The sequence below is a fragment of the Salmo trutta genome, chromosome 28 (genome assembly GCF_901001165.1).
Source record: "Salmo trutta chromosome 28, fSalTru1.1, whole genome shotgun sequence".
Lineage (NCBI taxonomy): Eukaryota > Metazoa > Chordata > Actinopteri > Salmoniformes > Salmonidae > Salmo > Salmo trutta.
The window spans coordinates 38,866,747-38,889,062 of NC_042984.1; the positions used below are offsets into that span (position 1 = coordinate 38,866,747).

A 22,316-nucleotide genomic window follows, 5' to 3' on the forward strand; every position below is an offset into this window, starting at 1 on the left:
CAACAAAAATATATCTCTGGTGTATCCTTGCATTAGTTTTTCTTGTTAGTTACTTTATGTATTTTCAACCCAATTATTGGAAAAGCGAAGATCCTATGATGGGACATTTTTACCCTGGCATGTACTGTTATGTTGTGTGACTTGATTGTGCCTGCTCTAACATTGACTCTCATGACACACAACATAGACAAACTGTAGTATAAAGTCATTTAATTAGAAAACAATAGGCTATATAAAAGTTTTGCACAACTGATTTTTCAATTGTTGATATAGTAAAATATTTGCATGACAATTCTCAAACAGACCATTTGTTTACAGTGTATCTGTAATGTGTGTTCTCCATCTTTAACTGTCAGATTACAACTGATATGATGGGATGGTTAAAGATTAGCCAACCAATGTAGGTACCAATCCCGGTACCAATCCCAGTATCAGACAGTATTCCGTTGGACACTTCTAAAGGCTAGAAGTCCTTTTGAAGATCTGTGAAAAGAAATTGAGAAAAAAAAAAAATCAATGATCATCCAACTCTTTTAGATCTGAATATTTATACTAACAATTGTATTCTTCCACTAAGGACTTTAAATTACACCCACCACTCTTTTTAAGATGCTCCCCTTTCCTTGAGCGAGCCATCCCTTCCAGGAAATGATCAAACAGTTTCACATACTTTCCCAAGCTTGTTCGTTTGTAGTCTATGGAACCAGAACGTCTTTGTTAGTCAAATCAACATGCAATGAACAAAATAATATTAGATTCCTTAGTTCTCTTAGTGATTAATTGCACTCGTCTTTTTTGAATACCTCTCTTCTGTCGCTCTCCTGCTTCTCTCTCATTCTCCAAGGGTTCTTCCTTCTCTGCTGTCTTGGGCCGATCCAGCTCCACACAGATCCGACTACAGGGAGAAACAATAACAGGACCGGTGAGTGTACCAACTGAGAAGAACCCTAGGGGCGCCACACATACAAACTGTGTGTTTAAGGCTTTTGGGAATACATTTTGAATTTGTAAAGCTCTTTACAAAGTTCTTGTTATGACAAATTGACTGAGGGCTTACCTGATAGTGGGCACATCAAAGGGGTCAAAGCGATCCAGTTCTCTCAGGTCAATAGGAACAGAGATCCACCCTTCGGGGAAGTAAGGATCATTGAGAAAAGGTGTTGTTGAGCTAATGACATCCTAAGAGTATCTCCTTCAGTTGGATGCGAGCGTCTTTTGACCATTTCTCTCACAGGCAACATTTGGGTTAAACGTCAGTCACCTTTCATCCATTACTCTTGCACTTCATTCGTTTTTCTCTTACCTGTTTTGGGATGGACGCTGAAGGGGCTCTTCAGCAAGTGGTTGACTCCTTTACTGACATTTCACATCAAGCCGAGGGTAACAGTACTGCAGCATGACCTTCTCAAAGTAGTGGCCCTTGGCAGTCGTCTGGTGGTAGAAAGTAGAGTTGTTAATGGCAGCCAAGCATGCGCTTATGACATCACCACATTGTTGTATTGTGTTATAACAAGGCGTATGTCAGTCTTCACTGTTGTGTGGGCATGGCCACCTACACGTTCGTTTTGGACCAGAGTCTTAAGTACACACCAGCGCTTCTCAGGAGTTTTTTTTTCAGTCTGGAAGCACTGCAGCAGCTCCTTTCTGACATGTGGTTTCCGTTAAGGATAGGCATTTTATCACAAAAACCTGCTAAACGGTGACATACGGAACGCTGTGTGTGTGTATGTGTAGCCATGCATGTACTGTAGACATGTCACATTTCATATTGCGTCATATAATAAAAATTGGCAGAGGAAAAGGATATCTTCAGGCACAAGGGCCAGCACTTTGTCCGCAGCCTCTTTGCTGCCCAGTATGTCCTGTCCTACTAGAGCACACTGGGGAAAGTATTGCTCCACCACACTCAGGGATTCTCTGGAGGGAAAACAGGGGTCAACTCGTCATTCTAGATTGAACATGACGCTGCCCTCTAATAGTTAGACAACGCCTCAAACTAATGGTCCTTTTTCTCAGCTGTTAGAACCCACAACGTCTAACAAGGATAACGCCATGTATGGCTCAGTGACTTGTGAAAAAAAAGGTTGTAGCTCATTTGGAAGGCTTTTAAAGTGCATCATAATCTTACTTGATGAATTGGGTCTGACAGCACTACTTTCCTCACCGTCTCTTCTCCACCCTGAAGAATAGGAAGAAAAAAATATTCAATGACCAGGCTACTGATTTACATGAACACAGTGCAAGTTTGCTTAAATACAGTGTTGATGTGATCACTGAGGCATTTCTTTACGCTCAGCATTTAACTCAAATGAACAAAAATCGAGAAACGTGCTCCCAGATCACCACTAGCAAATATTGCATGTGATTGAGTCTACTGCTCCATTAAAATACATCCAAGAAGAGTAGAACCCTTGATTGTTGTAAACCTCTTTTAGCCTTGTGTGGGTTATGTTATGAGAGGTGGTCTTACCTTGACCAGACTCAGGTACTCAGACACAGCGGAGCGCGCCGCCAGAGAGCTTCCGGGCGGCCTCGTCACACACCCAGCAATGCACCCCTCTCCTGCCCGAGTACATCCACAGGCGGTGCAGGAAACCAAAGTCACCTGGAGCACCCCAGAAAAAGAGGCAACAAACACAGGTAACAATGAAAAAGAGTCACATTCAGATAACGTTCCAAAATTACCGATAGAAAGATCCTGGTCCTCTGTCACTCAGTTGGTTGCAAAGCCAGGATAGTGGGTTGGATCCCCGGGATCACCCATACATAAAATAAATGTATGCATTCATGGCTGGCTTTGGATGAAAGCGTCTGCTAAATGGCAATTAAATGTAAAAAAAGTTGACTCGCATCAAAGGACCCTGTCCAGGATACAGATAGCAATAGTCATCAGAGTCCAGCACTTTGGCAGATGTCTGCAGCACTGCAAAACGAGACAACAGTCCCACACACCCCCCAACAAAACGTCAAAAGGCACCGTCCCTGAATTAGTCTGTTGTACATTCAAACATACTCTACATCATGGTGGAACTACAAATGCACTTTCTGGCTGTGATCCAAGTACAGGTGATCCAACAGCTTCTGACATCATCATAGTCAGTCATATCAATATCAAACACCAGCTCCTTCTCAAGAGCCTGGAAGGATCCAGACTTGACTGTGTTATGCTGATTGGGCTGAGGGTGGCAGAAGAAGAGGAATGACATTTTTTTTTTTTTTTTAAATGGACACTTGAGGGACAGAGGTAAGTGATTGAGTTAGGCAGATGGAGAAGAAAGCAAGATTGTGTGTAACAGGTGGTCAGATAAAGATGGTGAGTAACGTAGCCCCACCCTATGACTGTACACTGCTCCAATGTCAATCTTGTACGGGCTCATCTTCCGCATCAGGTTTTTAAACACAGACAGGTGTGCGCGCAAAGTGAGAACAACATGGAATCGGTTTGGTTTTGATTTGAAGAGACAGGGTTAGCATCTAAACTGGATTTAATAGTTTGGTTCACTGCTCGGTGATACAAACAGCGATTATCCAATCGGAACTGTCTACCAATTATGGCTGTAGCTTTGGACACGGTCATAAACGGCACAGCACAAACGGAGTAGAAATCGGAAAATTGGGTGCGGCTGAACGCCTTTTTTCAGCCGAGGCCTTGCAGGGAAACCCTTTCGAAGAATGTTCTGCCCCCACACGTCTGAACCTGTAGGGATTTGATTTGGACTATGACTGAATGTGTGGGATGAGCTTTCTAAATGTGTCTAATTTTGTATAGTGCATGATGTTTTTCCCCAATCTTTTATTTAGAGTAGGATACAGGGGCAACGTAATGGGCGGGCCTTAGTTGGCCTGGCCCGTCCTACCTCATTGCCCATCCAAATAAAACATTAAAATATTGATCATTTATTTGACCAAGATGCACACCGACAGAAATATGCATCAATCTCAGATAAAGCAGCCCAACGAGCGAAATAGCACTCCCCTGTCTCAGTATGTGTAGCCCATGTATCTGATGCTGTCTGGGCTAAAAGAGTATGGCTCGGATGCTTTCTCCAGTGAGATAGTTTCAGCCATGCGAATTGGCGGGTGCATAGTGCACTGTTCGGATGTTGGAATTATTTGCGAAGGGAACTCACTTTTTGAATAGGCGGCACATCAAATAGGCTTAAAGTAAATTGAAATAAATGTACCAAAATTATAGATTTACTCCTGTCTGTACAAAATATAAGATCAAATCATTCAAAATACTTCAGAGAGCACGAGTTAGCCACTGAGGATCATTAGCTGTGGATTGTTTCAAATCACAAGTGCATAGGCAAATGCCTATTTGGGAAGCCAGCAATTGAGAGCAATAGTAATGGCATATTTTTGTAGGCACCAACTCCGCCATGGTTCGTTGGGAAAAAGCTATTTTATACGTTTTGTTCTGAGAATCATCAGTTAATGTCACTGAATTCTGAAGCATTTATGTAATAAAAAGCACAAAAGCTTCATAATTCATCAGCATACCACCCTGCATCCCTCTGTTCGGCTTGCCTCTGAAGCTAAGCAGGGTTGGTCCTGGTCAGTCCCTGGATGGGAGACCAGATGATGCTGGAAGTGGTGTTGGAGGGCCATAAGGAGACACTTTTTCCTCCGGTCTAAAAAAAAATAATTATTACAATGCCCCAGGACAGTGATTGGGGACATTGCCCTGTGTAGGGTTCTGTCTTTTGGATGGGACGTTAAACAGGTATTCTGACTGTGGTCAATAAAGATCCCATGGCACTTATCGTAAGTAATTGAACAAAACTTATAAAATCTTCAAAGCCTGTGTTAACCTCAAACCTTATTTTTGGCATTTAATCCAAAACCCAATTCTTTCTTCATAGGAATGGCTGAACGAACCAGTTAACTCATTTCGGGTTTAGGACTACAAGCTGGCAAGCTCTATTTGGGCAGAGCACGTGGCAATAGGCCTAGCTGATTGAGTTGCGGCTGTCAGTGAAAAGCATCCAAAATGCGTGTTTAGATGTGTCGAGTATGTATTTCAACGTTGAGACAAGAAGGGAATCGGTGTGTGGCGAAGATATTGGGTGTCTCTCTCCAGAATCCATGTGCTCAGCTCTCCAGAATGTGCTCAGCTTTCTCCCGCCAATTTTTGCACATTCATAATTTATTTGTGTGAATTGTTTGCCATTTGTTTCTTTTTTTTTTTTTTACATTTGTCACCATTACATTTGTCCCCAGTAGTAAATATACCGTTAATCCGCATAATTTGGTTACATACATTTTTGTTAATGCATGTATTAATTACAGTAATTTACCATTCTCATTCTCAGAGTGGAAACGTTGTTTGCAGAGTTCACAACCTGCTACACTTGTGAGAAACAAGTTTTGGTTTATTTCATAACCATCATTTACAAGTTTTGGCAATTTTTTTCATTGCCTTTTGTTTGGAGTGCTCCTCCTAGCCAGCAGATCCGACTAATTAATAGTGTCAAGTTATTTTTCAAAGTATTCCCCAGAAACCTGCAGTTACTATTGATCATTTATTTTACAGAGACTCAGTTGCTAAGGATTCATACTCTTCAGAGGCATAATGGACTTTACAGTGTCCTGGTAAACAAAACCAAAGCATGGGTTACTGTCATATATTGTCCATAAACTGCTTACAGGGTAAGGAAATCAATGTAATTATCCCTTTTAACAACCCCATATATTGGTCAGAACATGGAAATATCTGGATGTAGGACAGGACATAAACCTAACAACTTCAATGAATAATTTCTCTGTACGGGGAGAAACCATCAAATTCACTGGGACTACATTACATAGGATGAAGAAAACAATACTCAGCTCCATACTACTTGTCAGACAGAACTGATACTATATACTCGTTGTTGGGGAGAGATGGCCGTGGGGGGGGGGTCCGTGGGGGGCTCATGTCTAACTCACTGTTAGAAAGAAGTTGTCCATATCGTTGTTGGATACTATATTTATTGAATCCTATAAATTAAAATGGCCAATTAGCTTAATTTCTCAGGAGATCAAATTATATTAAAACAAAAGAATGTTGCAGGAATGCTAATCTTGTGTTTCCAACTACAGAAATGATTTTAGAACAAGCTGAGATGGTTGGTGTCAAAACCTTCTTTCTTGTGTTGTTTTCTTAAGTGGAACGACCCCCAAAAGATTGTTGAATTGGATAATGTCTTCTCGTGTGTTGTGTGAAGAATACAACACTTTTTGGTGAATCTAAGTATAGTTTATTTTACCAAGTGCAGCCGACCCGTGCATGGCAGTAATGATTAATTGCAGAAGATGCATGCTCACTTGGTCAAAAACAATACTTTGATTATTTCCATTTTTCTGATACATACTTCTTTTTAATTCGACCTTTTTTGGAAATACAGTTCATAACTTACCGGTCACGTCAGTAGTGACGATAGTTGCTGAGCAAAACGCCATTCTTTGGTAAGTATCGAACGAATTTTGACATTATTAAGCTTGAAAAGCTGGTGAATGGTAAATTGAATGGCTGCTTCCTGGGCTTGGAGAATCGCCATATTCAAGTTAAAGAGCAGGCTAACGTTAGCTAGCTAACTACTCACCTCCTCCATAGTTCAGCCACCGGTAACATTGAGAGAAAGGGAAAAGTCGGTGGTAGTAGAGGGGCTATTAGGTCCGGTAGAGAGGCTTGGTCGTAATCAGCAGCTGCCATTTCTTAAGCTATGTAAAAAATGTTGATAACCGACTGTACCACAGATAGATGAGACTGTACACCGCAGTTGTTTCACTGACGTTTGAGCGCGCGTTAAACTCTGAAATTAGACCGGAAATTCCGGGAAACATCACAGAACAGGCTCATGGGATATGTTAGCTTAGCATTTGTAGTCTGTTCAGTGGTCATTCACAGCAGCTCAAATTGAGAGCTTTCCAAAATGTCAAAGTACATTTTTTTTTGCATGTGTTTCATTATCTCCTCATTTGTGACAATATCCCCGCTATTGTTATTTACTGGTGCGCTTTAATTATTTGTTATTCTTATCTCTTAGTTTTTTTAGGTGTTTTCTTAAAACTGCATTGTTGGTTAAGGACAGTAAGTAAGGACAGCCTACACCGGCCAAATCCGGACGACGCTGGGCCAATTGTGCGTCGCCCTATGGGACTCCCAATCACGGTCAGTTGTGATACAGCCTGGATTCGAACCAGGGTGTCAGTAGTGACGGCTCTAGCACTGAGATGCAGTGCCTTAGACCACTGCACCACTTGGGAGCCCACACATGGTGCAAAGTGACTTCAATTTTATTTAACTCTGCATGGATTGACAGATTCACAATTCACTTTAATATGCTCTGGATTGATACATTACTTTCTGTTTATAAAATGGTGCTGTTGATGCTGTGCATTGGCATTGACACAGGCCCAAGTGGTGCTGGATTGCATTTTTCCTCTATGACCATCAGATGGCGATGCAACATCAGATAATCTCTCCCTGCAGGATTGCCCTCTGTACACCCCCCCTCCTCCATGCCCACCACACTGCAGTTTCTCAGCAGAGGAGATCGATTGGGTAGACGTGCCCCTGTTACCGGAACGACTCGTGTTTCTCAGGGGTTCCTCAGAACCCAACAGGCATCTGCATTCTGAACCTAGCCAAGTAACTGTTACTCCCTTATCTATAGCCCCCCATGCACTGTTGATGTGCTCGTGCGTGTGAGCGTGGATCATGTTTGTTTGCTATACCTTGAGTAGGTTGTCATTCAGGTGTACATGTTGTAGACTGCACCTGACTGAAGTGGTGCTGATGTGCTGAAGGTTGAGAGCAGCAGAGTGAGAGTTGAGTTATCACATCACAACAAATCAAATCAAATCAAATTTATTTATATAGCCCTTCGTACATCAGCTGAAATCTCAAAGTGCTGTACAGAAACCCAGCCTAAAACCCCAAACAGCAAGCAATGCATGTGAAAGAAGCACGGTGGCTGGGAAAAACCCCCTAGGAAAAACTCCTGAGAAAGGCCAAAAACCTAGGAAGAAACCTAGAGAGGAACCAGGCTATGAGGGGTGGCCAGTCCTCTTCTGGCTGTGCCGGGTGGATATTATAACAGAACATAGTCAAGATGTTAAAATGTTCGTAAATGACCAGCATGGTCAAATAATAATAATCATAGTAATTGTCGAGGGTGCAACAAGCACGTCCGGTGAACAGGTCAGGGTTCCGTAGCCGCAGGCAGAACAGTTGAAACTGGAGCAGCAGCATGGCCAGGTGGACTGGGGACAGCAAGGAGTCATCATGCCAGGTAGTCCTAGGGCTCAGGTCCTCCGAGAGAAAGAAAGAAAGAAAGAAAGAAAGAGAGAATTAGAGAGAGCATATTTACATTCACACAGGACACCGGATAAGACAAGAGAATACTCCAGATGTAACAGACTGACCCTAGCCCCCCGACACATAAACTACTGCAGCATAAATACTGGAGGCTGAGACAGGAGGGATCAGAAGACACTGTGGCCCCATCCGATGATACCCCCGGACAGGGCCAAACAGGCAGGATATAACCCCACCCACTTTGCCAAAGCACAGCCCCCCACACCACTAGAGGGATATCTACAACCACCAACTTACCGTCCGAAGACAAGGCCGAGTATAGCCCACAAAGATGTCCGCCACGGCACAACCCAAGGGGGGGGCGCCAACCCAGACAGGAAGACCACGTCAGTGGCTCAACCTACTCAAGTGACGCACCCCTCCCATGGACGGCATGGAAGAACACCAGTAAGTCAGTGACTCAGCCCCTGTAAAAGGGTTAGAGGCAGAGAATCCCAGTGGGAAGAGGGGAACCGACAAGGCAGAGACAGCAAGGGCGGTTCGTTGCTCCAGCCTTTCCGTTCACCTTCACACTCCTGGGCCAGACTATACTTAATCATAGGACCTACTGAAGAGATAAGTCTTCAGTAAAGACTTAAAGGTTGAGACTGAGTCTGCGTCTCTCACATGGGTAGGCAGACCATTCCATAAAAATGGAGCTCTATAGGAGAAAGCCCTACCTCCAGCCGTTTGCTTAGAAATTCTAGGGACAATTAGGAGGCCTGCGTCTTGTGACCGTAGCGTACGTGTAGGTATGTACGGCAGGACCAAATCGGAAAGATAGGTAGGAGCAAGCCCATGTAATGCTTTGTAGGTTAGCAGTAAAACCTTGAAATCAGCCCTTGCCTTAACAGGAAGCCAGTGTAGGGAAGCTAGCACTGGAGTAATATGATCAAATTTTTTGGTTCTAGTCAGGATTCTAGCAGCCGTATTTAGCACTAACTGAAGTTTGTTTAGTGCTTTATCCGGGTAGCCGGAAAGTAGAGCATTGCAGTAGTCGAGCCTAGAAGTAACAAAAGCATGGATTAATTTTTCTGCGTCATTTTTGGACAGAAAGTTTCTGATTTTTGCAATGTTACGTAGATGGAAAAAAGCTGTCCTTGAAGCAGTCTTGATATGTTCTTCAAAAGAGAGATCAGGGTCCAGAGTAACGCCGAGGTCCTTCACAGTTTTATTTGAGACGACTGTACAACCATCCAGATTAATTGTCAGATTCAACAGAAGATCTCTTTGTTTCTTGGGACCTAGGACAAGCATCTCTGTTTTGTCCGAGTTTAAAAGTAGAAAATTTGCAGCCATCCACTTCCTTATGTCTGAAACACAGGCTTCTAGCGAGAGCAATTTTGGGGCTTCACCATGTTTCATTGAAATGTACAGCTGTGTGTCGTCCGCATAGCAGTGAAATTTAACATTATGTTTTCGAATGACATCCCCAAGAGGTAAAATATATAGTGAAAACAATAGTGGTCCTAGAACGGAACCTTGAGGAACACCGAAATTTACAATTGATTTGTCAGAGGACGAACCATTCACAGAGACAAACTGATATCTTTCCGACAGATAAGATCTAAACCAGGCCAGAACTTGTCCATGTAGACCAATTTGGGTTTCCAATCTCTCCAAAAGAATGTGGTGATCGATGGTATCAAAAGCGGCACTAAGATCTAGGAGCATGAGGACAGATGCAGAGCCTCGGTCTGACGTCATTAAAAGGTCATTTACCACCTTCACAAGTGCAGTCTCAGTGCTATGATGGGGTCTAAAACCAGACTGAAGCGTTTCGTATACATTGTTTGTCTTCAGGAAGGCAGTGAGTTGCTGCGCAACAACTTTTTCTAAAATTTTTGAGAGGAATGGAAGATTCGATATAGGCCGATAGTTTTTTATAATTTCTGGGTCAAGATTCGGCTTTTTCAAGAGAGGCTTTATTACTGCCACTTTTAGTGAGCTTGGTACACATCCGGTGGATAGAGAGCCGTTTATTATGTTCAACATAGGAGGGCCAAGCACAGGAAGCAGCTCTTTCAGTAGTTTAGTTGGAATAGGGTCCAGTATGCAGCTTGAGGGTTTGGAGGCCATGATTATTTTCATCATTGTGTCAAGAGATATAGTACTAAAACACTTTAGTATCTCCCTTGAGCCAAGGTCCTGGCAGAGTTGTGCAGACTCTGGACAATGAAGCCCTGGAGGAATACCCAGATTTAAAGAGGAGTCCGTAATTTGCTTTCTAATGATCATGATCTTTTCCTCAAAAAAGTTCATAAATTTATTACTGCTGAAGTGAAAGCCATCCTCCATTTGCGAATGCTGCTTTTTAGTTAGCTTTGCGACAGTGTCAAAAAGAAATTTCGGATTGTTCTTATTTTCCTCAATTAAGTTGGAAAAATAGGATGATCGTGCAGCAGTGAGGGTTCTTCGATACTGCACGGTACTGTCTTTCCAAGCTAGTCGGAAGACTTCCAGTTTAGTGTGGCGCCATTTCCGTTCCAATTTTCTGGAAGCTTGCTTCAGAGCTCGTGTATTTTCTGTATACCAGGGAGCTAGTTTCTTATGACAGATGTTTTTAATTTTTAGGGGTGCAACTGCATCTAGGGTATTGCGCAAGGTTGAATTGAGTTCCTCGGTTAGGTGGTTAACTGATTCTTGTCCTCTGACGTCCTTGGGTAGGCAGAGGGAGTCTGGAAGGGCATCAAGGAATCTTTGGGTTGTCTGAGAATTTATAGCACGACTTTTAATCTTCCTTGGTTGGGGTCTGAGCAGATTATTTGTTGCAATTGTAAACGCAATAAAATGGTGGTCCGATAATCCAGGATTATGAGGAAAAACATTAAGATCCACAACATTTATTCCATGGGACAAAACTAGGTCCAGAGTATGACTGTGGCAGTGAGTAGGTCCAGAAACATGTTGGACAAAACCCACTGAGTCGATGATGGCTCCGAAAGCCTTTTGGAGTGGGTCTGTGGACTTTTCCATGTGAATGTTAAAGTCACCAAAAATTAGAATATTATCTGCTATGACTACAAGATCCGATAGGAATTCAGGGAACTCAGTAAGGAACACTGCATATGGCCCAGGAGGCCTGTAAACAGTAGCTATAAAAAGTGATTGAGTAGGCTGCATAGATTTCATGACTAGAAGCTCAAAAGACGAAAACGTCATTGTTTTTTTTTTTGTAAATTGAAATTTGCTATCGTAAATGTTAGCAACACCTCCGCCTTTGCCGGATGCACGGGGGGTTTGGTCACTAGTGTAACCAGGGGGTGAGGCCTCATTTAACACAGTAAATTCATCAGGCTTAAGCCATGTTTCAGTCAGGCCAATCACATCAAGATTATGATCAGTGATTAGTTCATTGACTATAACTGCCTTGGAAGTGAGGGATCTAACATTAAGTAACCCAATTTTGAGATGTGAAGTATCACAATCTCTTTCAATAATGGCAGGAATGGAGGAGGTCTTTATACTAGTAAGATTACTGAAGCGAACACCGCCATTTTTAATTTTGCCCAACCAAGATCGAGGCACAGACACGGTCTCAATGGGGAAAGCTGAGCTGACTACGCTAACTGTGCTAGTGGCAGACTCCACTAAGCTGGCAGGCTGGCTAACACAGACTTGTTCCACTCACTGTCCATCCCTTTCTGCTCTGCAGCGTTGAGTGCTCTCTCCTCTAATGTGAGTGTGCTTCTGTTCGAGCACTGCTGCTCTGGAACAGCCATTCTACCTAGGCTGTCTTAGAAGTGGACCTTGGTTGATTTCCCATTACTGCACCTTTCCCACCTTTGATGCATCGAAGCTGTGCAGGTCTATGGAATCCATGTGAGAAGGTGGACTTGTGTTGAGGGTTGGTTATCTTCTAGACCATCTAGAAGGATCTTTACAACCAGATGGAATCAGACAGAGATACACATTGCAGACAGAAGATGTGGTATATTACCTGTAAAAAAAAATAAAAATGATGGCAATGTTTATTTAAAACAGCACCTTATTTACCACTTTCTTGCAGGTTTTGCCCTTTTACACACATCAGTGAGTAGAAACCGGCTAATTGGGAGGGGTGGGAGTTGGGGGGGGGGGGGGGGGGGGGGTTGTAAAACCATGGGGTCTGTTTGCATTTCAAATTAGGGGGGTGTTAAACAATATAAGTGTCAATGGTTTTACCTGCAAAAAAGCAGAGAACCATTCACACAGACCCGACTCCTGTATTTTGCTTACAGGGTCTGTGAAAATGCAGGAATTGTGGCTAGGTCTTTTGGTGGCTTTTTTTTTCTTGTTTTTTTACCCCCTAACCCTTTCAGATATATAAAAAAGCTGGTATAAAAAAGTAGGCATGGTAAAATAGTTGGATTTTGATATGCATAAGAAAGGGATAAGAGAGTGGGAAAAAGAGAGAGAGTGGGAGAGAGGGCACATGTCACATAGTGTACAGTACACGATGTTACCATACAATGTTGCAAACTATTTCATGGCTTCAGTTATTCAGAAATCTGCTTTTAGCCAGGATACATAACATAATAACAGTGTCTAGTACAGAACAACAGTGTCTATGGCTACACGACGTGACTACCAACCCATAGCACTCACGTCTGTAGCCATGAAGTGCTTTGAAAGGCTGGTCATGGCTCACATCAACATCATCATCCCAGAAACCCTAGACCCACTCCAATTTGCATACTGCCCGAACAGATCCACAGATGACACAATCTCTTTTGCACTCAACACTGCCCTTTCCCACCCGGACAAAAGGAACACCTATGTGAGAATGTTTTTCATTGACTACAGCTCAGCAATCAACACCGTAGTGCCCTCAAGTCTCATCAATAAGCTAAGGACCCTGGGACTAAACACCTCTCTCTGCAACTGGATCCTGGACTTCCTGATGGGCCGCCCCCAGGTTGTAAGGGTAGGCAACAACACGTCTGCCATGCTGATCCTTAACACTGGGGCCCCTCAGGGGTGTGTACTTAGTCCCCTCCTGTATTCCCTGTTCACCTACGACTGCGTGGCCAAGCATGACTCCAACACCATCATTATGTTTGCCGATGACACAACAGTGGTAGGCCTGATCACTGACAACAATGAGACAGCCTATAGGGAGGAGGTCAGAGACCTGGTAGTGTGGTGCCAGGATAACAACCTCTCACTCAACGTGATCAAGACAAAGGAGATGATCATGGACTACAGAAAAAGAAGGGGCGAGCACGCCCCCATTCTCATCGATGGGGCTGTAGTAGAGCAGGTTGAGAACTTCAAGTTCCTTGGTGTCCACATCACCAACAAACTATCATGGTACAAATACACCAAGACAGTCGTGAAGAAGGCACGACTCAGGAGACTAAAAAGATTTGGCATGGGTCTTCAGATCCTCAAAAAGTTTTACAGCTGCACCATCGAGATCGTCCTGACTGGTTGCATCACCGCCTGGTATGGCAACTGCTCTGCCTCCGACCGCAAGGCACTAGAGTGGGTAGTGAATACGGCCCAGTACATCACTAGGCCAAGCTTCCTGCCATCCAGGACCTCTATACCAGGCGGTGTCAGAGGAAGGCCCTAAAAATTGCCAAAGACTCCAGCCACCCTAGTCATAGACTGTTCTCTCTGCTACCGCACGGCAAGCGGTACTGGAGCACCAAGTCTAGGTCCAAAAGACTTCTTAACAGCTTCTACCCCCAAGCCATAAGACTCCTTTCACGGTAAGGTCTACACCTGTTGTATTCGGCGGATGTGACAAATAAAATGTGATTTGATTTGACTGCAATTGAATTGTCCACAATGGGAAATCATAGTAGTCAGAAACCACAGCTGCAATTGACCACAGTACAGTACAGTAGAGCACAGTACAGTAGAGCACAGTAAATTATAGTAAAGAAATCAGAGTAGAATATAGTTCAGTACGATGGAGTAGAGTACAGTACAGTAGATGACACATGAGTAGAGTACAGTATAATGTAATATACTCAACTACTGTACTTGACTGTGCTGTATTGTACTGTACTGAACTATACTCTACTTTCCTTTACTTTACTGTACTATACTCTTCTGTACTAATTTAACATCATGCTAATAGACTTGTTGTTTTATTCATAACAGGTTTTAATTGCTTTAATTGCTTCTGTATGCTACTGTACTGAACTATACTCTGCTCTATTTTACTTGACTGTTCTCTACTGTACTGTACTATGCTCTACTGTACTGTACTGAATTGTACTGTACTGTACTGTGGTCTACGGTGCTGTACTGTGATGTTTAAACTTGTGAAATATAGATGTCTATGATTGGTACAGATTTGGTCCGGTCTGAACCAACCAAATGTGGTCTTGTTTGGTGGCAGAGCTCATTAGAATAATAGCCAGTTTTTTTAATAATACCCAAACATGCAAAGGTGGATATTACATATTTCTACCTTTGTGTACCTATTCAGGATACATCACCGTGAAGATAATGACATTCATAATTATGCATTTCTGTATAGTACAGATCAAGGACCCATGATGTCATTCTTTTACCATCCACTTCACTTACTGTATTTGATAACCAAAATAGATTTTTTCAAACTCAAGGTGTCGTATCATGGCTGACACCCCATTCCCCATGATAGGTGCAGTGTAATGTGTTGTTTTACAGGGTCAGCCATAGTAGTATGATAGGTGCAGTGTAATGTGTTGTTTTACAGGGTCAGCCATAGTAGTATGATAGGTGCAGTGTAATGTGTTGTTTTACAGGGTCAGCCATAGTAGTATGATAGGTGCAGTGTAATGTGTTGTTTTACAGGGTCAGCCATAGTAGTATGATAGGTGCAGTGTAATGTGTTGTTTTACAGGGTCAGCCATAGTAGTATGATAGGTGCAGTGTAATGTGTTGTTTTACAGGGTCAGTCATAGTAGTATGATAGGTGCAGTGTAATGTGTTGTTTTACAGGGTCAGCCATAGTAGTATGATAGGTGCAGTGTAATGTGTTGTTTTACAGGGTCAGTCATAGTAGTATGATAGGTGCAGTGTAATGTGTTGTTTTACAGGGTCAGCCATAGTAGTATGATAGGTGCAGTGTAATGTGTTGTTTTACAGGGTCAGCCATAGTAGTATGATAGGTGCAGTGTAATGTGTTGTTTTACAGGGTCAGCCATAGTAGTATGATAGGTGCAGTGTAATGTGTTTTTTTACAGGGTCAGCCATAGTAGTATGATAGGTGCAGTGTAATGTGTTGTTTTACAGGGTCAGACATAGTAGTATGATAGGTGCAGTGTAATGTGTTGTTTTACAGGGTCAGCCATAGTAGTATGATAGGTGCAGTGTAATGTGTTGTTTTACAGGGTCAGTCATAGTAGTATGATAGGTGCAGTGTAATGTGTTGTTTTACAGGGTCAGCCATAGTAGTATGATAGGTGCAGTGTAATGTGTTGTTTTACAGGGTCAGCCATAGTAGTATGATAGGTGCAGTGTAATGTGTTGTTTTACAGGGTCAGCCATAGTAGTATGATAGGTGCAGTGTAATGTGTTGTTTTACAGGGTCAGCCATAGTAGTATGATAGGTGCAGTGTAATGTGTTGTTTTACAGGGTCAGCCATAGTAGTACGGCGCCCCTAGGTTTACGTGCCACGCTCAAGGGCACATAGACCGACTTCTTTCAGCTTGTCGGTTCGGGTATTCAAATCAGCAACCTTTCTGTTGCTGAACCAACGCTCTAACAGCTAGGCTACCTGCCGCCCATAAAGGTCTGAGGTGGGCAAAGTTATTTTTAGGGGGGGGTGTGATTTTTATGGGTTAAAAGAACACACACAGTATTTATAAATTATGAATGTGTTGGGCCAGTAACCGAAAGGTTGCTGGTTTAAATCCCTGAGCGGATTAGGATAAACATATTTTGATGTGTCCTTGAGCAATGCACTTAACCCTAATTGCTCCTGTAAATCACTTTGGAAAAGAGCATCTGCTAAATGACTAAAATGTAAATGTAAGAATTGCCACAGCCTGTTTACTTGACAGGACCTCCAAAAAAATAGCCACGCTCTGTTTTGCCAAAAACAATGGTTTATAGTTTTGAAAGGAGGATGGAGGGGGTGGCATTGTGAGGAAATGGGAGTGGTGTTTTAAAGAGGTGATGTGGGACTTTCCTCCCCTCAGACAGCGAGACAGACAGCACAGAGCCTAACATCAGCAAGTGCAACTCCATTGTTTGGATGACTTCCTGTCCCTGCCCTTGGCACTAGTGTGCGCAGAAAGCTTCCTTCCTCCCTGGGATTCTAAAAGTGATCCATAATGACTTCCGCATAACCCCAGTCATCACTAACAACAACCTACCCAACCCCTAAAAAGCAGGGGTGTATTCATTAGTCGGATTCTGTTGCAAGATGTTTTGTCTGTTGCAAACCTTTTGCAACAGAAACCGTTTACTCCAAACCAAAAAAATGTTTTGCAGCGAAAACGCAGGTTTCTATTGGACAAAGTCAGGTCCCCATTTCGTTCCGTTTGCTCTGTTTGCTTCCGTTTGGTTCCTAGAGTAAACGGCAAACGGTTCTCATCGCAAAACGTTTTGCAACGGACAAAACATTTTGCAACGGAATCCGACTAATGAATACAACCCAGGTGTTGGGTACGCTACAGCCTAGTTTGATGTTCATACTCCAATACTGTGGTTTACAGCCCTGCTCTTGGAGAGCCATGTATTTATTAGAGAAACACTCCCACATAGTAATGTAAGTAGGCCACTTAAGTATTCAATTGATTCTTTAAGCAGTGAACTAAAACAATTATCTAACAGGTTCAGTGGCTCCCTGTGACCAGGATTAGATTGCTGTTCTTCACTCTGAAGTGAATCTTGGATAGATCTTCTAAAATGGAAACAATTATAATTTCTGCCTTGGAAATCTGCCTGTGCAAAGAAGTATCCACTAAACTGATTAGTATTTACTAATGTGAACAATTGTGACTTGTTTGTTGAACAAGTGACAATTTTCACGAGGTCTGAGTTTGGAAAGTGCTAAAGATTCCACTTCACATCAAATAGGTAGTGCAGTCCATCGTTTTTACAATATTTGAAGTAATCTAACATAACGCGAATAGACTTGTTGTTTTATTCATAACAGGTTTTAATTACTGTAAAAACTGTAGCATGTTCAAAGGCAATTAATAAACGCTAAACATTTCCTCCGAATTTCCTTTTTATGATGACATTTGTGTATAGAATATCATTTAATCAATACCTTATTTGCATAATGCAACCCCCTCAACCACATCTTGTTTCAATTATGCAAATTCCGTGGCTGCAAGGCATGCTGGATGTGATTTCTTCTGCTTATTGGTCGTGCCCATCCTACTGCGCGACTGATGGAATATCATTTTCTTGCGACACAGTTTATTGTGGTGGTGGCTATTTTGAAGAAATAAGCACTTACCAATGTTAGAGACAACAGTTTTTTTTTAGATTCAGGAAAACCTAAACTTTGCTTATCTCTTTGGCGTCTTGATCTACAGTATCAGTATCTACAGCCCTTCATGGACGATGTCGTGTAAAGCATACTACGTTTCTCACATATTCAATCTTTCTTAATGCACTGTATGCTTTATTTCATACATGTTCTCTCCCTGAGTATACTAGTGTATCTCTCTCTCTCACACACACACGACAGTGGGGTCTGATAAGTAAGATAGCAGTGACATGTTCACCCACTGGGCTATGTATACAGACCCTTCACTTTGTGTTATCTAATGGGACATACCCGGTCAAAGAGCTGTTCCAGAGAATGGGTTGACCACGACCACAACTGGTCAAACCATCATAGTGTAAGCCTTACCGCAGAGGTGCACCCCACTATTACTATAGCATTAGAAGTATAGTACTACTGGCTGCAAAAAATGACTATGGTACATCTAATCTGTTTAGTGGGAAAAGAATAAAGAAGAAATCTTCTCTGAAAATGATGAATAAAACAGGCTCAGGAGGAGGGACAGTGAACATCTTCCCCACATCATGCCTGAAACTGACTAGGTTATGCAACACATCATTATGAAACAAACACACAGAGGTGCCCAAGGCTATGAAAAGACAGGGAAAGAGACTGTGTGTGTGTGTGTGTGTGTGTGTGTGTGTGTGTGTGTGTGTGTGTGTGTGTGTGTGTGTGTGTGTGTGTGTGTGTGTGTGTGTGTGTGTGTGTGGGGCCTGTAATTGTTCCTGACCTGGTAACCTAACCAGGAAAAACTCTAGACATTATAAGGTGATGACGTGACTAATCTGTTGTAAAAAGGCTTATTATGGGCTATGATGGGACCAGAGTTTTTTTAATCAGGTCAAATGCTTTTAAAAGAATCCTGGAAAAACTCCTGGCCTTGGGGAGGATGAAAACGCTGTCAAACTGCAGCAACCTTATACTTGTTCATCTGAATTATGTTTTAAAGTACTAGGGGGGGTTCCTATACACAGACACAGAGAAAGCAACATGATTGGACAATAAAATTCACAGGGCTGAGATTGCTTTATGCAGGTTTGCATCGTGTAGTCCTGCCATATGCAACTGCAGGCCCAATAAAAAATGTACTCACAGTCTATGTCAGATATTGTGTTTATTGATTAATTCCAGTTGATCATTTTGGATTGAAAAAGTCTAGATAGCCTAGTCAGCAAGTTTGAATATAAACCAAATTTGATCCCATTCACATTTTCTCACAAATAAATGGGCTATAAATACACAACGTTACCGCTTTGTTTACCCTGTCCAGTGACCAGAGGGACAGGGAGCATAGTAGGCTAGACTATGCAACTGCTGTTGTTACAGATTTTTTAAATAATTTCGGTGATAAAGTATATGATACATTTTCACAACTCTTGGTAGAAAACTCAAAACAGATAATCAAAAAGGCAGTTGTTTCAAAACAGTGAGTACATTTTACGCTGACTAAGTACAACACATAAAATCATACAGTCACTTTTTCACCACACTTAATCAGTTTCACACCGCAATGCATGTTCATATAAAGTAATTGCCTTTCACAATGCACTGCTCACATTACTTTAGATATGACTCTCTTCTCTTTTGTTAAAATACATTTGACTATTACTTAATCCGACTGCTCTTAATTGAGAATTTTACATGTACACTGGTTTGTTTACTACAGATTTTGAGAACCTCATCTGTAAAGTACAAACATAAAAAGTATGAAATATATACAGTGCCTTTGGAAAGTTTTCAGACACCTTGACTTTGTCCACATTTTGTTAGGTTACAGCCTTATTCTGAAATTGATAAAATTGTTTTTTTCCCCTCATCAATCTACACACAATACCCCATAATGACAAAGCAAAAACGTTTTTTATACATTTTTACACAATTCTAAACAAAAAAATACAGAAATACCACATTTAGATAAGTATTCAAACCCTTTATTCAGTACTTTATTGAAGCACCTTTGGCAGTGATTACAGCTTCATGTCTTCCTGGGTATGATGCTACAAGCTTGGCACACCTGTATTTAGGAAGTTTCTCCCATCTTCTCTGCAGATCCTCTCAAGCTCTGTCAGGTAGGATGGGGAGCGTTGCTGCACAGCTATTTTCAGCTCTCTCCAGAGTCCGGAAGCCACTCCTGCATTATTTTGGCTGTGTGCTTTGGGTCGTTGTCCTGTTGGAAGGTGAACCTTCGCCCCAGTCTGAGGTCCTGGGCGCTCTGACGCAGGTTTTCATCAAGGATCTCTCTGTACTTTGCTCCGTTCATCTTTGCCTCGATCCTGACTAGTCTCTCAGTCCCTGCCACTGAAAACCATCCCCACAGCATGATGCTGCCACCACCATGCTTCACCGTAGGGATGGTGCCAGGTTTCCTCCAGACGTGACGCTTGGAATTCAGGCCAAAGAGTTCAATCTTGGTTTCATCAGACCAGAGAATCTTATTTGTCATGGTCTGAGAGTCATTAGGTGCCTTTTGACAAACTTCAAGCGGGCTGTCTTGTGCCTTTTACTGAGGAGTGGCTTCCGGCTGGCCACTCTACCATAAAGGCCTGATTGGTGGAGTGCTGCAGAGATTGTTGTCCTTCTGGAAGGTTCTCCCATCTCCAAAGAGGAACTCTAGAGCTCTGTCAGAGTGACCATCGGGTTCTTGGTCACCCCCCTGACCAGTCTTGGTGGTTCCAAACTTCTTCCATTGAAGAATGATGGAGGCCAATGTGTTCTTGTGGACCTTCAATGCTGCAGAATTGTTTTGCTACCCTTCCCCAGATCTGCGCCTCGAAACAATCATGTCTCGGAGCTCTACGGACAATTCCTTTGACCTCATGGCTGGGTTTTTGTTCTGACATGCACTGTCAGCTGTTGGACCTTATATAGACAGGTGTGTGCCTTTCCAAATCATGTCCAATCAATTGAATTTACCACAGGTGGACTCCAATCAAGATGTAGAAACATCTCAAGGATGATCAATGGAAACAGGATGCACCTGAGCTCAATTTCGAGTCTCATAGCAAAGGGTCTGAATACTTATGTAAATAAGGTATTTCTGTTTTTTAGGTTTTAGAAATTTGCAAACATTTCTAAAAACCTGTTTTCACTTTGTCATTGTGGGGTATTGTGTGCAGATTGCTGAGGAATTTGTATTTATTTAATCCATTTTAGAAAAAGGCTGGAATGTAACAAAATGTGGAAAAAGTCAAGGGGCCTGAATACTTTCCCAAAGGAACTGTCATTATGGTGTATCGTGTGTAGATTGATAAGAGGGCAAATCTATTTTATCCATTTTTGAATAAGGCTGTAATGTAACAAAATGTGGAAAAAGTCAAGAGGTCTGAATACTTTCCAAATGCACTATATGACTGCCATCCTCATGAGTGTATCACCCTCCTTTTGGCCATGTATGAGGAATGCAATGATTTCAATACAGACCGATGTCAGGCTTGGATTCGTCATACCAAAAGGTTTTTCTCCAGGTGCATGAACAATTATATGATATTTACTGTGATTTCGATGAGAACCTATGGCCAAATGCTCAAGACAGTTTATTTAATTTGATTACATTGTGAAAGATTTCTTCAATGATCACACCTTTGATCACACATGGGATAGAAATGATGGAAATGTGATCTGTCAATTTTAATGGGTAGTGCAAGTGTATTGCCTAATGTGAAAACAGTGTAATGTACTGTAATTTACAGTACTGTAGCATACTACATTCAAAGAGCAATTTTGAAACATGTATCTTACATTTTTTTTGCAATTGGTTGTTAAATAACTAAGTTGAGAAGATATTATGTTGTGTTTTGGTGATTAAACCAATGTAGTCATTATAGTTTACAGTAAACTTATATTTTGGATCAATGGTTGTGTGGTGAAATATGTCTACAAACAAAACGAACGCACAATGAATGTGTGTTCACGTTACCAGTTTGGAGTTTTGTACTAAGAGTTTTGAAAATGCACCACAAACTTGTGAAAATACTGAAAAAAGACTGAAAAATAGTCTCGTTTCTATGCAATACAGCATGTCAGGTCGCTATTGCTTTAGGCACATAGAGTTTTTGTTTTTGTCAGTCGGGAGTGATTCTTGTTATCACAATTTCTTAATACCGGAGGGAAGTGGAGCCTTGAGCTTTGTGCATTGTGCCCGACCTGCGATTTCCGTGAATCTGATTGGTCAAAATACGCAAAGCATCTGCAGGAGCACTCCGGATGTGAAGGACAGAGAAATTGTGCGCGAGTTGACAAGTCATTAGACATATCAAAGAAAGAAAAATGTACCTGCACTTTGCCCCACTTTTTAACACTCTGCGTCGATATATTTTATTAAACTAAATCAAAAGGGATGTGGCAAAATTCCGCCTCGCCACACGTTTTCCGGTGCCCTGGTGCGCGTGCATGCGTTGTCAGCAAGTGTGTCAGGGAGGAAGAAAAAGAACAATAGGGAAAGTAAAAGGCAAGGGCAATAAGGCACTTTATATACAAAAGTACTGGACACCCCTTCAAATGAGTGAACTCGGCTATTTCAGTCACAC

General features: G+C 42.1%; 1 pseudogene; it reads right to left on the reverse strand.

The window, feature by feature from the left end:
• Positions 1–193: 193 nt before the first annotated feature.
• LOC115166179 (DNA primase small subunit-like) lies at positions 194–6,833 on the reverse strand (annotated as a pseudogene).
• Positions 6,834–22,316: the final 15,483 nt, after the last annotated feature.